The sequence below is a fragment of the Phyllopteryx taeniolatus genome, chromosome 10 (genome assembly GCF_024500385.1).
Source record: "Phyllopteryx taeniolatus isolate TA_2022b chromosome 10, UOR_Ptae_1.2, whole genome shotgun sequence".
Taxonomy (NCBI): Eukaryota; Metazoa; Chordata; class Actinopteri; order Syngnathiformes; family Syngnathidae; genus Phyllopteryx; species Phyllopteryx taeniolatus.
The window spans coordinates 6,889,275-6,904,334 of NC_084511.1; the positions used below are offsets into that span (position 1 = coordinate 6,889,275).

At 39.0% G+C, this 15,060-nt stretch overlaps 1 protein-coding gene across 1 annotated transcript in view; it reads right to left on the reverse strand.

The window, feature by feature from the left end:
• pcdh11 (protocadherin 11) overlaps nucleotides 1-15,060 on the reverse strand; it is a 220,553-nt gene that overhangs the window by 66,484 nt on the left and 139,009 nt on the right. The gene's annotated exons all lie outside the window — the stretch shown is intronic.

Sequence of the window (15,060 nt, forward strand, 5' to 3'; positions counted from 1 at the left end):
TGCTTGTGAATGACTTACCAATTAAGGGAAGCTCCTTTTATACCAAGTCATGCCACCCACCTGTTCCCAATTAGCCTGTTCACCTGTGGGATGTTCCAAACAGGTGTTTGATGAGCATTCCTCAACTTTCTCAGTCTTTTTTGCCACCTGTCCCAGGTTTTTTTGGAACATGTTGCAGCCATAAAATACTAAGTGATGATTGATGACGAATGATTATTTGCTAAAAACAATCAAGTTTATCAGTTTTAACATTAAATATCTTCTTTCAATTAAATATAGGTTGACCATGATTTGCAAATCGTTGTATTCTGTTTTTATTTATGTTTAACACGTCCCAAATTCATTGGAATTGAGTTTGTAAGTTCATTTTTTTTCTTCATTAATGTGCACACAACCCAAAAAAAAAAAAACTGAATTGTTGACATTTTTTGCGGCAGAACAGTAGAGGACTGGTTCGAGCGTCTGCCTCACAGTTCTGAGCACCAGGGTTCAATCCCCGGCCCCACCTGTGTGGAGTTTGCATGTTCTCCCCGTGCCTGCGTGGGTTTTCTCCGGGCACACCGGTTTCCTCCCACATCCCAAAAACATGCGTGGTAGGTTAATTGATGACTGTAAATTTCCCGTAGGTGTGAATGTGAGTGTGAATGGTTGTTTGTTTGTATGTGCCCTGCGATTGGCTGGCAAACAGTTCAGGGTGTACCCCGTCTTCTGCCCGATGATAGCTGGGATAAGCTCCAGCACTCCCGCGACCCAAGTGAGGATAAGCGGTACAGAAAATGGATGGAGGGAATAACAATAATAATTTTAATAATTACTGTACAGTAATATAGGTGCATATGGCTTCAAAAATAAAAAGTGCTTCAATGTAACGGACAATCGGCAAAACCCCCCCACCCCTATTATTCCGTTATATCGAGGTTCCACTATATATATAATGTATATACTATACACTAGTATAGATTGTAGATTTTGCAAAACCAAACTCTTCCAATGAGATCACAAACACCACCACCTCTTTTTTCAACAGTAATGCATTTAAGCTTCCTATTTACATTATGGCTAGCAGTTTTCACTTTTTTGGGAGAAATACTCAGGGCTACTTTCAACCAAGAAAACAAAGATACTTGCAATGTGTGATGCACGGAGCTATAGTTTGCACGGCATGAGAAAAAGAAAAACTGAGCTTTCCACGGCCATACCAAGATTGCTCGTTAACCGAAAAGAGTGCATGAAGCGAGGTAATTTTTCTTCAAAAATTTAGTTTGTAAACCAGGTCAAACATATTCTGAGGTTCCACTGTAAAGTCTACATTTTTTCCTGCATGTCTTGTTAAAAGTATGTACTTTTGCTAAACAACCAATGAAAACCCTATCTCTATTTGCTGCCAGAACTGGCCTTCAAAACAAATACTGTATTTCTTCTTTAGACAACACAGACAGTTTTTATTTAGTTGAGCAAAGACACACGCTGCATTGAAGCTTTCAGAAACCAAGTCGACAACCTTGGAATATGAACGTTAAAAACCTGAGCAGATGACTGCTGCGAGTCTGATTGAAATGTGCAAGTCAAAATGAATGGACAAATTTGCCATTAAAATATGAATTGTGCTGATTTCAATGCAAAATGTAAATAATTTCTTTGACGACGTTGTAAGCGTGGTGTAAATATCATTTTACCCTGCCACATATTGTTACAAGATGAAAGGAACGTAACTAATCATCACAAAGAGATATTATTATGGAGTTATACAACGGTTATATATACAGGTATGTACCACATACAGTAGAGTAATGACTGAGAAAACACATTTGTGTTTTTGGTGCTAAACCTGATTAGTTGCAATCGCTTGCGTGTGTTTTTATGAAAACTGTTTTAAATTGCGCCTGAAAACAAACAAATGTGAGATACATGGGTTTCACCAGACAGAGACGTTATAATTCTGTTCATGACAAAGCAAGTCTCTTCTTGTATTTTGGTATTGGACAATTGCTGTCTCAAACTCATCAGAATATTGATAAAATTGTTCTGATAAATAGAACATTGCTTCATTGAAAAAGAATAATCCGTAATGGTTAATTTGTGGTTCGAGTGCAATAAACTTCCAGCAATCCTCTCCTGCACTAATTTCAAGTCTGAAAAGGTACATCATTTACAGGTGGATTTCAGAAAAAAGTAAATCCAAACCAATCCATATTCAATTTGGATGGGAATTTCCACATGATGTCATTTCCCTCTTTGATAAAGAACCTAAATACAGTGAATTGCATCAATAGATTCTCTTCAACGAATATAAATTTGTCCGTAAAAGTCATCTGTGTCCTGAAGTGAGTGTTTTATTTTCAACATCACAAGAGACACTGGTGAGAGACTGATTACAAACACTGAGAAAAGAGGCTTCGACCATGACACTTTTTAGTAGTTTGAAGGAGGGTGGAGAGAGATTTCAGCAAGCTGACTGGACTCTTCCAAATCAATAACTTGTCTCTTGCTCTCTCTCTGAGACGACTAGTGTGGTATTTGAACCAGATAAAACAAGGCTTCCCCTCCACCTCACCTCCGAGAACTGAGCACTTCCACCAAATCCCAATCGGTTGAGAAGGATACAGATGAGTCCATCTAAATCCCCTTCTGACTCAGCTCTAAACCCCCGCTGGTCAAAAAAAATAAATAAAAAAAAAGAGAAAAAAAAATAAAACCATCTTAAAAGGAATGGTCCAATCTATGTAGGTTAATACTCACTGTTGCTTCATTTAGCTCTGTTGCAGGCCCACTGGGGCAGCTGCGAAAAGTTCTGGGAGCCAGAAGGCACAAAAGCGTTTATTTATTTATATGAGCGAGAAGATATAGCAAGGAGAGAAACTGGTGCAAATGATGTGGAAAAGAGAAGGGACTTTGATGATGTTAGCTCGTACACTGTAGGATAACTAACAAAAAAGTATGCCCTGATGAATGAAACATATAGACAGAATATCTTTGTCAACACGAGGATATTGTCATTGTTTGATAAAAAAAACTCTTCAAATCTGCCACTTTTCAAGCAAAGCAAAAATGGACAATGATGTCGATGACATAACTCAAGGTGGAGATTGCAATAATGTGTTGTTGACAAACAGCAACGTTATTTAGGGAGTTATTGTAACAGAATGGCGGTAGATAAACCTAAAGGCTGCAGCATTTTTTTTCTTGAGAACTAGAGAAGAACTAAGAAAAAGGCAAACTAAATAAACAAGTGAACTAATTAGTGTTAGCTTGCCAGCATTTATCTATCTTTTCTAAAACAAAAAAAATATCCACACTAGTCTTATTAAATTATTTCACCAGGCACAGGTGAAACAGTTCTGAGCTTGTTGAATGGATTCACTATATTACATACTGTACGTGTAACATTCACAGTTAACATTTTACTTTGTTTAATATCCATCACACAGATTTAGACAGAATAGTGGAGTGAAAGAATAGAGTGTGCCTGACAGTGACAATATGTAAGGTCATGATGTAAAATAAATGAAAAATGATTCCTCCCATCTTTCTACAAGCAGCAGCAATGTCGCCTTAAGCATGGGACTTTGTTCTTAATCAGCCCACTGATGCTTACAGTTGTCGAAAGTGAAAGGTTGTGAAAAGTGTGTCACGGCTGATAGGAGCACCTCTATCAAAAAGTCAAAATCAGTCATTGCATTAATCATCCGTAAGCAGAAGATTATATATATATATATATATATATATATATATATATATATATAGTAGACTTGCAACAATTAATCTTTCTAACTTGTGGTCAGCTAATTAACTACTTCTTGCTCTAGTCGACGTCAAGTCTCTGAACAAGGGTCCTGTTTTTGCCTTCATGTCAGCTCGTTCTTTCCCCCTGGTCACTGATGATATTGTAATACTAATTACAACTAATTGTTCTATGCTGAATGGATTTAGTCGCGTTGCAAATGATATGCCATTGGTCAGTGTCACAGTGTTTCCACAGAAAATTTTGATGTGGGAGCGGAAATTTGCACAAATTAATGTAATCAAGAAGCATATTCATTACTTCTAATTGCATCTGGGAAGCCTCAAAGTGAAACTGAGATATGAATAATGAATGCAAGCTAACTGTACACATCAGGAGTTTGTCACATAATAGTGAGCATGAGGAGTAAAACACACATACTGTAGTTACACTGGTGTACTGAGGTTGGTACCTCTTTTCTCCAATCACACTCAAAGCCTCTCCGTTAAATCCCTTTATTCATGGGCAGATTGTGTCTAGACAGCTGAATTCCAGTCTTAGTGTAAGCTTGGCATTGGCTGTGAGACACAATGGGTAGAGGTTTGAGATGCTGTTAAAAAAAGAAAAGAAAAGAAAAAGAAATTCACATGGTTCCAGAGTTTATTTATATTTAGTTATTTATTTTTTTATGTTTTGCACCAGATCAAATGAAGTGGCTCTTTCCACACGTAAGGAGAAGGGTAGTCAAAAGTTAATCAGTTAGAAAAGCTAATATGAACCTTTTGGAGAGTTCAAAATGTTACTCTCACATGCACATGGCAAGACTTTAATCAGATTATTAGTCTACTGGAATAAAAAAAATTATAAAACAGTGCTGCACAAACTTCACTAACAATATTTCACACAGTGAAAATTATTTAGATATAAAAGGGGAAAACAAACTGATTGAATGCTATTATTGAGATGAAGCAAGTCCCTTTTATAATACATTGAATTTATAATTCACTGAAGCCTATTTAAACCCATAATCTTATTATAGTTGTAGTGTTTAAAGGGACTTAAAAAGGGGGTGGTCTTACTTTAATAGCAGATTTAGATTTGCGACAGACAAGGTCTAAGCTGGTCATTTGAAAGCCATATGCCACAGATCAAGACTATACTTCTGCAAAACCTCACATTGTTTGGGGGCGACCAAAAAATGCTAACTGACACATTACAAACATTACAAATGTTTTTTTTTGTTTTTTGGAGGTTAGTGCAAATGATTTAAATGGTAGGATTTGCTGCATCAAAAGTAATCCAAGTATTTTATGTTTTTTTGGCACATGATGGATCTCAATAATTCAGAAAACCTGATGTCAGCATCAATTTTCAGCACAGCCTGTACACTTTGTACAAATGCAAACAATAACACATTGTATGCAATTAAAGATTACACTTATTTTAATTATTGACTAAACTGTCTAACTGAAGGCATCACATAGTTTTATTTCGTGATTAATTAGCACAACTCCATGGGACAACATTCCCCAGCCAGGATGGCTTACCAAAATTTGAAGTCATTGTGTGGGTTTTCTCTGGGTTCCTCCCACATCCCCAAAACATGCATGGTAGGTTAATTGAATACTTTAAATTGCCCGAAGGTGTGAATGGCAGTGTGAATGTTTTTCTGTCTATGTGTGCCCTGCGATTGGCTGGCGACCAGTTCAGGGTATACCCCGTCTCTCGCTCAGAGTCAGCTGAGACAGGCTCCACGATGCCCACGACCCTAGTGAGGATAAGGATTACAGAAAATGTATGTATGTATGGATGGATGCTTCCTGTCTATTTTATTCCATTTTAAAAAAGTCATTGTGATGACTAAAAATGTCTGCAGCGATGTGCTGAAAAGGAAAAAGAAGCCAATGAGTCATTATGACACACTGACAATTCACATGGATGCTTCAGAGTGGCGCCACCCTATACCGGTCTGTCTAATTGTTCCAAAGTGACACGGATATTAAACATTTCAGCAATTTGCTGAACCTGAAAAACATGTTACAATGGTTGACTAAACATGACATGACTGATGGAAGCACGGTGAGGTAAGCCTGAAGGGGCGGTAGCAATAAGGCATAAAATCAACAGCCTTCTAAGTCATAAATAATAAAAACATAAAATGTCACATGAACTTTGTTTCCACAGTGGGTGGCCCAATAACAATGCATGCTGAAAGAGAGAATTACATATCTCACAATTACCGTAATTTCTCGTGTATGATCCGCATTTATCCCCCACAAAATTGTCAATAGTGTGCATTATACAGGTATAGGCGAAAATGGAAAAACAATCATATTTTATAAATGAATGCCGCCATCTCGAGGTTATGAAAAAGCTGGACACTTTCATTCCAATATGCCACCTCCATCTAGAGGCTATGAAAAAGGTGTAGCCTACACTTTCAATCCAATATGACAGGGGTACGTATTACTGCAAATATGTACAGTAGTCATAATGTTTACATACCCTGGCAGAATTTGTGAAATTGTTTTTTTTTAATACGACTGATGACTGAATAACAACCATAATTAATTTCTTTATGGTTATGTTTTTTTTAAATGATAATGCTTTTCTGAAATACTTGACAGTTTAATTTGAATCCCATTCAAATAAAATTAAATGTGTTTCTCCTGGCCCGTCATGTTTTCTTGAAAGAACTGTACCCATCTTACAAATTCTGCCTGGGTAATCAAACATATTAGAACAAATGTGTTTTCTCATTTACTAAATAAAAGTAGCGCTGTGAATTTAAAAATAAGAGAATAAGAGAAAATAACTTATAGAATAATAAGAATAATAAAGAGAATAATTATTTGAAAAAAAACTAACAAAATACAGATAATACTTCGTTTTGATCATATGGGTAGAAGCAAAAGCATGCATTGTAAAAATGCATTATACATAGATAGAAGGGTTTTCCAGAATTTTGAGGTCAACTTTGGGGGTGCGTATTATATATGGGTGCGCATTATACACGAGAAATGGCGGTACCGTAATATGACCGTACCCACTGTGTGTGTGTGTGTATGTATATATATATATATATATATATATATATATATATATATATATATATATATACATATATATATATATATATATATATATATATATATATATATATATACACATCCATTATCTGAGGCGCTTATCCTCACAAGGGTCGCGGGAGCGCTGGAGCCTATCCCAGCTATCATCGGGCAGGAGGCGGGGTACACCCTGAACTGTTTGCCAGCCAATCGGAGGGCACATATAAACAAACAACCATGCACACTCACATTCACACCTACAGGAAATTTAGAGTCATCAATTAACCTACCCTGCATGTTTTTGGAATGTGGGAGGAAACCGGAGTGCCTGGAGAAAACACACGCAGGCACGGGTAGCACATGCAAACTCCACACAGGCGGGGCCGGGGATTGAACCCCGGTCCCCAGAACTGTGAGGCAGATGTGCTAACCAGTCGTTCACCCTGCCGCCATTAAAAATGTAATCCTACAAAATAATCTTTTTTTTTTTTAATAAATGTACCTTTAATCTGTTTTTTTCCTGTAACTGCAACAAAATACAGTTACATATTTTTTTGTATACATAACGGTGTTACATTTAGTGTATTCCGTTACTCCCCAAGCCTGCGTAACAGCAACACAAAATGGGTTGAATCTTCTTGGGGTTTTTTTTACTCGCAACTGCCACACGCATTCTCGCCTCCAAACTCCTTGTGCTGAACACTGCTCCTTCTGTTGTCAGTGTTACTTGACAATAGCTGCACTTTCACACAGCCCAAATGAAGTGCGTGGTGACAGAACATTAACACAACCCCCTGAGTACCTCTGTGAATTTTGAGAGCGCATATCTGTCAGTGAGGCCCCCTGGCGGAGTTGAAGGCATATATCTGAACTTTTAGTTGCTGCTCTTTTGAATAGAGGATTGTGAAAAACGGCGGCGCGGTGGACGACAGGTTAGAGCGTCAGCCTCACGGTTCTGAGGACCCGGGTTCAATCCCCAGTCCCGCCTGTGTGGAGTTTGCATGTTCTCCCCGTGCCTGCATGGGTTTTCTCCGGGCACTCCGGTTTCCTCCCACATCCGAAAAACATGCATTGATTGGAGACTCTAAAAATGGCCCGTAGGTGTAACTGTGAGTGCGAATGGTTGTTTGTTTGTATGTGCCCTGCGATTGGCTGGCAACCAGTTCAGGGTGTACCCCGCCTCCTGCCCGATGACAGCTGGGATAGGCTCCAGCACGCCCGCGACCCTAGTGAGGAGAAGCGGCTCAGAAAATGGATGGATGGATGGATTGTGAAAAACAGGCAAAGTAAAGTTAGGATTTATTGAATGTGCCCGCTTGTGTCTGCTTTCGTTTTAATATATATATATATATATATATATATATATATATATATATATATATATATATATATACACGTTTATCTTGCGTTCAACCATGACAATGTGGATGAATTATGCCCTTTCTCTAAAAGGGCATATCGTCTTTTCATGATAAAAATTTTATAGACTTTTAGTGGACTTGGTATATGAATTAGATTTAGGGTTAGGTGAAAATGCAATATTGGAGCATCTGCCTCACAGTTCTGAGGTCAGGGGAAACTCCACACAGGCGGGGCCGGGGATTGAACCCCGGTCCTCAGAACTGTGAGGCAGATGCTCTAACCAGACGTACACCGTGCCGCCATATATATATATATATATATATATATATATATATATATATATATATATATATATATATATATATATATATATATATATATATATATATATATATATATATATATATATATATATATATATATATATATATATATATAATAGGCTCCAGCACGCCCGCGACCCTTGTGAGGAGAAGCGGCTCAGAAAATGGATGGATGGATATATATGTATATATATATATATATATATATATATATATATATATATATATATATATATATATATATATATAATATAAATATATATATATATATATATATATATAATATATATATATATATATTCAAACCCCCTTAAATTTTTCAATCTGTTATATTGCTGTTGAATTACAGTATATTGCAGCCATTTGCTAAAATCATTTAAGTTCATTTTTTTCCTCATTAATGTACCCACAGCACCACATATTGACAGAAAAAAAAACAAATTGTTGAAATTTTTGCAGATTGATTAAAAAAGAAAAACTGAACTATCACAAAGTATTCAGACCCTTTGCTCAGTATTTAGTAGCAGCACCCTATTGAGCTAATACAGCCGTGACTCTTTTTGGGAATGATGCAACAATATTTTCACACCTGGATTTGGGGATCCTCTGCCATTCCTCCTCGCAGATCCTCTCCATTCCTGTCAGGTTGGATGGTGAACGTTGGTGGCCAGCCATTTTCAGGACTCTCCAGAGATGCTCAGTTGGGTTTAAGCCAGGGCTCTGGCTGGGCCATTCAAGAACAGTCACGGAGTTGTTCTGAAGCCACTCCTTCGTTATTTTAGCTGTGTGCTTATGTCTTGTTGGAACGTGAACCTTCGGCCCAGTCTGAGGTCCTGTGCAATCTGGAGAAGGTTTCCGTCCAGAATATCCCTGTACTTGGCCACATTCATCTTTCCTTCGATTGCAACCAGTCGTCCTGTCCCTGCAGCTGAAAAGCACCCCACAGCATGATGCTGCCACCACCATGCTTCACTGTTGAAACTGTATTGGACAGGTGATGAGCAGTGCCTGGTTTTCTCCACACATATAGCTTAGAATTACGGCCAAAAAGTTCTATTTTGGTCTCATCAGACCAGAGAACCTTATTTCTCACCATCTTGGAGTCCTTCAGGTGTTTTTTTTAGCAAACCCCATGCGGGCTTCTATGTGTCTTGCACTGAGGAGAGAGAGGCAGCGATGGTTGACTTTCTCGAACTTTCTCCTATTTCCCGACTGCATCTCTGAAGCTCAGTCACAGTGATCTTGGGGTTCGTCTTTACCTCTCTCACCAAGGCTCTTCTCCCCCGATTGCTCAGTTTGGCCAGACCAGCTCTAGGAAGGGATCTGGTCGTCCCAAACGGCTTCCATTTAAGGATCATGGAGGCCACTGTGCTCTTAGGAACCTTAAGTGCAGCAGATATCATTTTGTGAGCTTGGCCAGATCTGTGACTTGCCACAATTCTGTCTCTGAGCTCTTCAGGCAGTTCCTTTGACCTCATGATTCTCATTTGCTCTGACATGCACTGTGAACTTTAAGGTCTTATATAGACAGGTGTGTGGCTTTCCTAATCAAGTCCAATCAGTATAATCAAACACAGCTGGACTACAATGAAGGTATAGAACCCTCTCAAGCATGATCAGAAGAAATGGACAGCGCCCGAGTTAAATATATGAGTGTCACAGCAAGCAGTCTGAATACTTATGGCTCTGTGATATTTCAGTTGTTTTTTAAAAATAAATCTGCAAAAATTTCAACAATTCCGTTATTTTCTGTCAATATCGGGTGCTGTGTGTACATAAATGAGGGTAAAATTTTACGTACCGTTTTTTCACGATCATAAGGCGCACTTAAAAGTCTTAAATTTTCTCCAAAATGGACGGGGCGCCTTATAATGTGATGCACCTTATGTGTGCACCGAGTTCGAACATCTATAAATGTTGTGTGATGAGCACTCTGCTTGACTTTTTTTTTTTTTTTTTTTAGCATTTCCTGCCGACACACTCCTTACACAGAGGAAAAGCGGACATGGCTGAGGACAGGAGAAGGGTGCGTGAAGTAGGATGCTAAAGCCACACCCCCCAGTAGGTATATAGCGGCGGGGTGTTTTTTTTTGTTTTTTTACCACTTGACTGACTGGGAGAATTTCCGGGGTGTGCATTGTGCAAAACAACATCGGTTAGGCTAAGGACCCCCGAAAATGTCACCTACGAAGAGACACGCTTACAAAGCACAGTTTAAACTGCAAGCTGTCAGTTACGCGAAGGAACATGGGAATCGAGCAGCCGCGAGAGAATTCAAGATCAACGAATCCATGGTTCGCAAGTGGAGGAAGCAGGAAAACAAGCTTCGCCAAGTCAAGAAGACGAAGCTGAGTTTCCGCGGAAAAAAAAGAAAAACAAAACGCGGAAACAAGGCGAGGTGGCCCGAGTTGGAAGACCAACTCCAGGAATGGATTAATGAGCAAAGAACAGCCGGGAGAAGCGTCTCTACAGTCACCAATTGACTGAGTGCAATAACTCGGGGCTTGCCATCATTCCGGGAGGCTTGACGAACCGCTGGACATCCGTATAAACAGGGCGTTCAGTGAAGTGAGCGGCGTGGGAGCCATGGATGACAGATGGCGAACACAGCTTTATTAAGACTAGGTGGCAGCGCCGGGCGACTTACGCAACAATTTGTGAATGGATTGTGGATGCTTTGGCTAACGTGTCTGCTTGCACTGTTGTTCGAGCTTTCGCACGGCAACGAGACTATCTCGAACCTGCCGTGTTTGATTGAGAACTTGCCCAGCTGTTCATTTTGGATAAAGAAGATAAGGACTTTGATGGAGTTGTTGATGAGGATTGATCAAAAAATAACGTGAGTACATTGTTAGATACTTCAATAAAGTACAACCGAACTCAATTTTGCTCCCGCTGCCTTTTTAAAAACATTGTTTTAGCGTGGATGCATGCTACTGTATGTTTTAAGCAAGCATATGTTTTACCATGTCTGCACCCAATAATACGGTGCGCCTTATGTATGTGTTAAATACAGAAATAGACCCCGTAACTGAGACTGCATCTTTTAATACGGTGCGTCCTATGGTCGAGAAAATACGGTAAATGATTTTTAGCAAATGGCTGCAATATAGCAAAGAGTGAAAATTTTAATGGGGTCTGTATACTTTCCGTACCCACTGTATAGATAGATAGATAGATAGATAGATAGATAGATAGATAGATAGATAGATAGATAGATAGATAGATAGATAGATAGATAGATAGATAGATAGATAGATAGATAGATAGATAGATAGATAGATAGATAGATAGATAGATAGATAGATAGATAGATAGATAGATAGATAGATAGATAGATAGATAGATAGATAGATAGATAGATAGATAGCAGCTGAAAGAAGTATTTAACGTCACCATTTTTCTCACTAAATATACTTCAAAATGTGCTATTGACCTGAAAATCTCACCAGATGTTGGGAACAACATCCATACAATCCATATTCATACATTCAAAGAAAGTCGAACAATTAAACTCAGAAATAAAGTAGTGTGTGAAAATGTGAAATGACACAGGGAAGAAAGTAAAAAAAAGAAGAAAAAAAGGCTTGAGCACATGAAGAAAGGGAGGTACAAAAAGGCATGGAAAGCCAAGACAACACCTAAAAGCCATCAATAATCAAACAACAATCCAGCCCCTTGCGAATGAAATGAATATCAGCTGGTTCAGTCCTAATTGATGGCCTACAAAAATGTCTCATTGCCAAGGTGTGAGTAAAGACACGTGTCATGATGGGTAAGAGCAGAGAGCTGTCTCAAGACAATCGCAAACTAGTTGTTGCAAAACATAATGATGGCATTGGTTATCGGCACATATCTAAGCTTCTGAGCTTTCCAATGAGCACGGTTGGGGCCATAATACGTAAGTGGAAAGCCAATCATACCACCATGAATTTGCCTCGATCAGGTGCTCCTCGTAGGATTTCTGACAGAGGAGTGCAAAGAATGATCAGAAGTGTTGTCCAAGAGCCAAGGACCACCTGTGGAGAGCTTCAAAAAGACGTGGAATTAGCAGGTACTGTTGTCACAAGGGAAACAGTGAGTAATGTACTCCACCGCCATGGCCCGTATGCACGCTCACCACGCAAGACCCCATTGCTGAAAAAAAAAGCATGTCAAACCTCGTTTAAAGTTTGCTGAACAACATTTGGACAAGGCAGTTAAATACTGGGAGAATATAGTCTGATCGGATGAGAGCAAAATTGAACTATTTGGATGCCATAATGCACATTACGGTTGGAGGAAAAATGGCGCTGCACATCACCCTAAAAAGACCATATCAACAGTGAGTAATGTACTCCACCGCCATGGCCTGTATGCACGGTCACCAAGCAAGACTCCATTGTTGAAAAAAAAGCATGTCAGAGCTTATTTGTGGACAAGCCAGTTAAATACTGGGAGAGTGTAGTCTGGTCGGATGAACGAAAGAGATTGCCATAATGCACACCACGTTTGGAGGAAAAATGGCACTGCACAGCACATTAAAAACACCATACCAACAGGTTGGTTGGTATGGTGTTTGGTGGGAACATGATGGTGTGGGGCTGCTTCTCAGCAAATGGTTCAGGTAAACTTCACATTATTGAAGGAAGGATGAATGGGCAAATGTACCGAGACATTCTTGACAAAAATCTGAAGGCATCTACGAGTATGATGAAAATGAAACGAGGGTGGACAGTTCAGCAGGATAATTATCCAAAACATACTGCTAAGGAAACTCTCATGTGGTTTCAAAGAACAAATTAAAGCTGCTCGAATGGCCCAGTCAATCACCTGACTTGAATCCAATAGAAAATCTATGGAAAGAACTGAAACTCAAAGTCCATAAAATAAGCCTACAAAACCTATCCTCAGTCTCTTCTCTATTCTCGCCTGTTTCCTGTCTTTGTGGCGATCTACTTGTTCCTTGACAATCGGGCTGTGTTTTTGTGATTCAATGAAAAATAACCCAATACAGTATATGAACCCAATTGCAGTTTTTTCTGTTGCAGTGTGCCGGTAGATGTGCAGTGCTCAATGACTTGGTGTGCGGGGAAGAGTGACTAACTGTAATTTTTTCGCGATCGTCCACTTCAGTAATGTTTGGCTGTGTCACTCAGTGTGCAGCAGGCCTTTGGCACCTTTCTGTCATGACATTCTTACCTCCGATAGGGTCAACATGCAAAGGATCCATCTTGAGTCTCAGTATGGTCTCAGAGTTTTTGGGGTTTTTATTTTGTGAAGGAAGAACTAGACTTGTGTGATGTTCTGTCTTCTATTAATGTGTGTTAGAACAGCAAGATGGAATTAATTTGGATTTTAAGATGTAACAGAAAGGAATAATTATTCGGTTTCTTTGCTTGTGGGCTCCACCTACAGTTGTAATGTGTAATTTGCTTTTTAGCCACTGTAATTGTGACAAATGAACAATAATAAACATGCATTTGCTAACTGGTAAAGTACATGTTCAGACGCTAAACAAGTCAAGGCAATGCTTGTGTTTGCTAAACACTAATGCAATTAATTTGCATTGATTAGGCAAATCATTTTAGTATGCGGTTCTACAAGCACTGCATAAAACTCTGAAAAGTATCGTTTGCCCGGATGTTTGAGTTGTCCAGCTGGATCAGCCAATATTAGAGACAAACTACAGTATTGCATCCAGCAATGCTGTCGCAACAACAGAGGCATGATTTACAGTGCATGTCTAAGTGCTCAATTCCATAAATAATACACATAAAATGTAAACGTTACACACGGTTGAGTTGGCCTAAGAAGATTCTTCCCCCCATTGATTTGAATGCAAGCATTACTGCACTGGCAATCGTTTTCTTTATTTAATGGACTGTGCACCTCTAATTTACACCATATTTATTGGTCTATGCTTGCACTGTAGTTTTGATTTACCACTGGTGTTTTTTTTATTGCACTGCTGTTGTCTTGTTTGAGTATATCCACTTCGATACATCCGTTTATAATTGAGTTGCATTGGAAGATGTCCGATTCTAATTGGATTTTTATCTACAGAAGGCCTGATCCTGATCTGAGGATATCTTTTTTTTTTTTTTTTTTCTTACGCAGCCATCAGACAGGAGCAAATGCGACTATTCTCTGCAAAACCATCATACTGTAAACCATGAGATGATGAGCAATTCAGTCTATGTGTGTGAATTAAAATATTCTGTCACCATGGTGAATATCTTACAGTGAAGGAGAGGTTTCATCACCGGTTGTGTCTTTGCTTGAGCCTTTAAACAAGTCACTAAGTAGTAGTTCCAGTGAATAGGAACGTCAGCTTTTCTTGTAAATATAAGATTTCTCGGTGCATCGTACGAGTCTTCTATACGAAAGCTAAATGAGAAAAAAATCATAAATGGGAGGTGACCTTTGCATGTAAATGAACAAAAAGCCATCGATGGGATGTCATCCGTCTCGTCTAATGTCGAACAAATGTATTCACAATCACACTCATGCTGACAACCCGGGCGCAGGCCTGTCAGCAGAGATGCTGGGGAGGCTGATGAACCAACGACTGCTGTCGCACTTACAGCAATGGCTATAAAGTGTA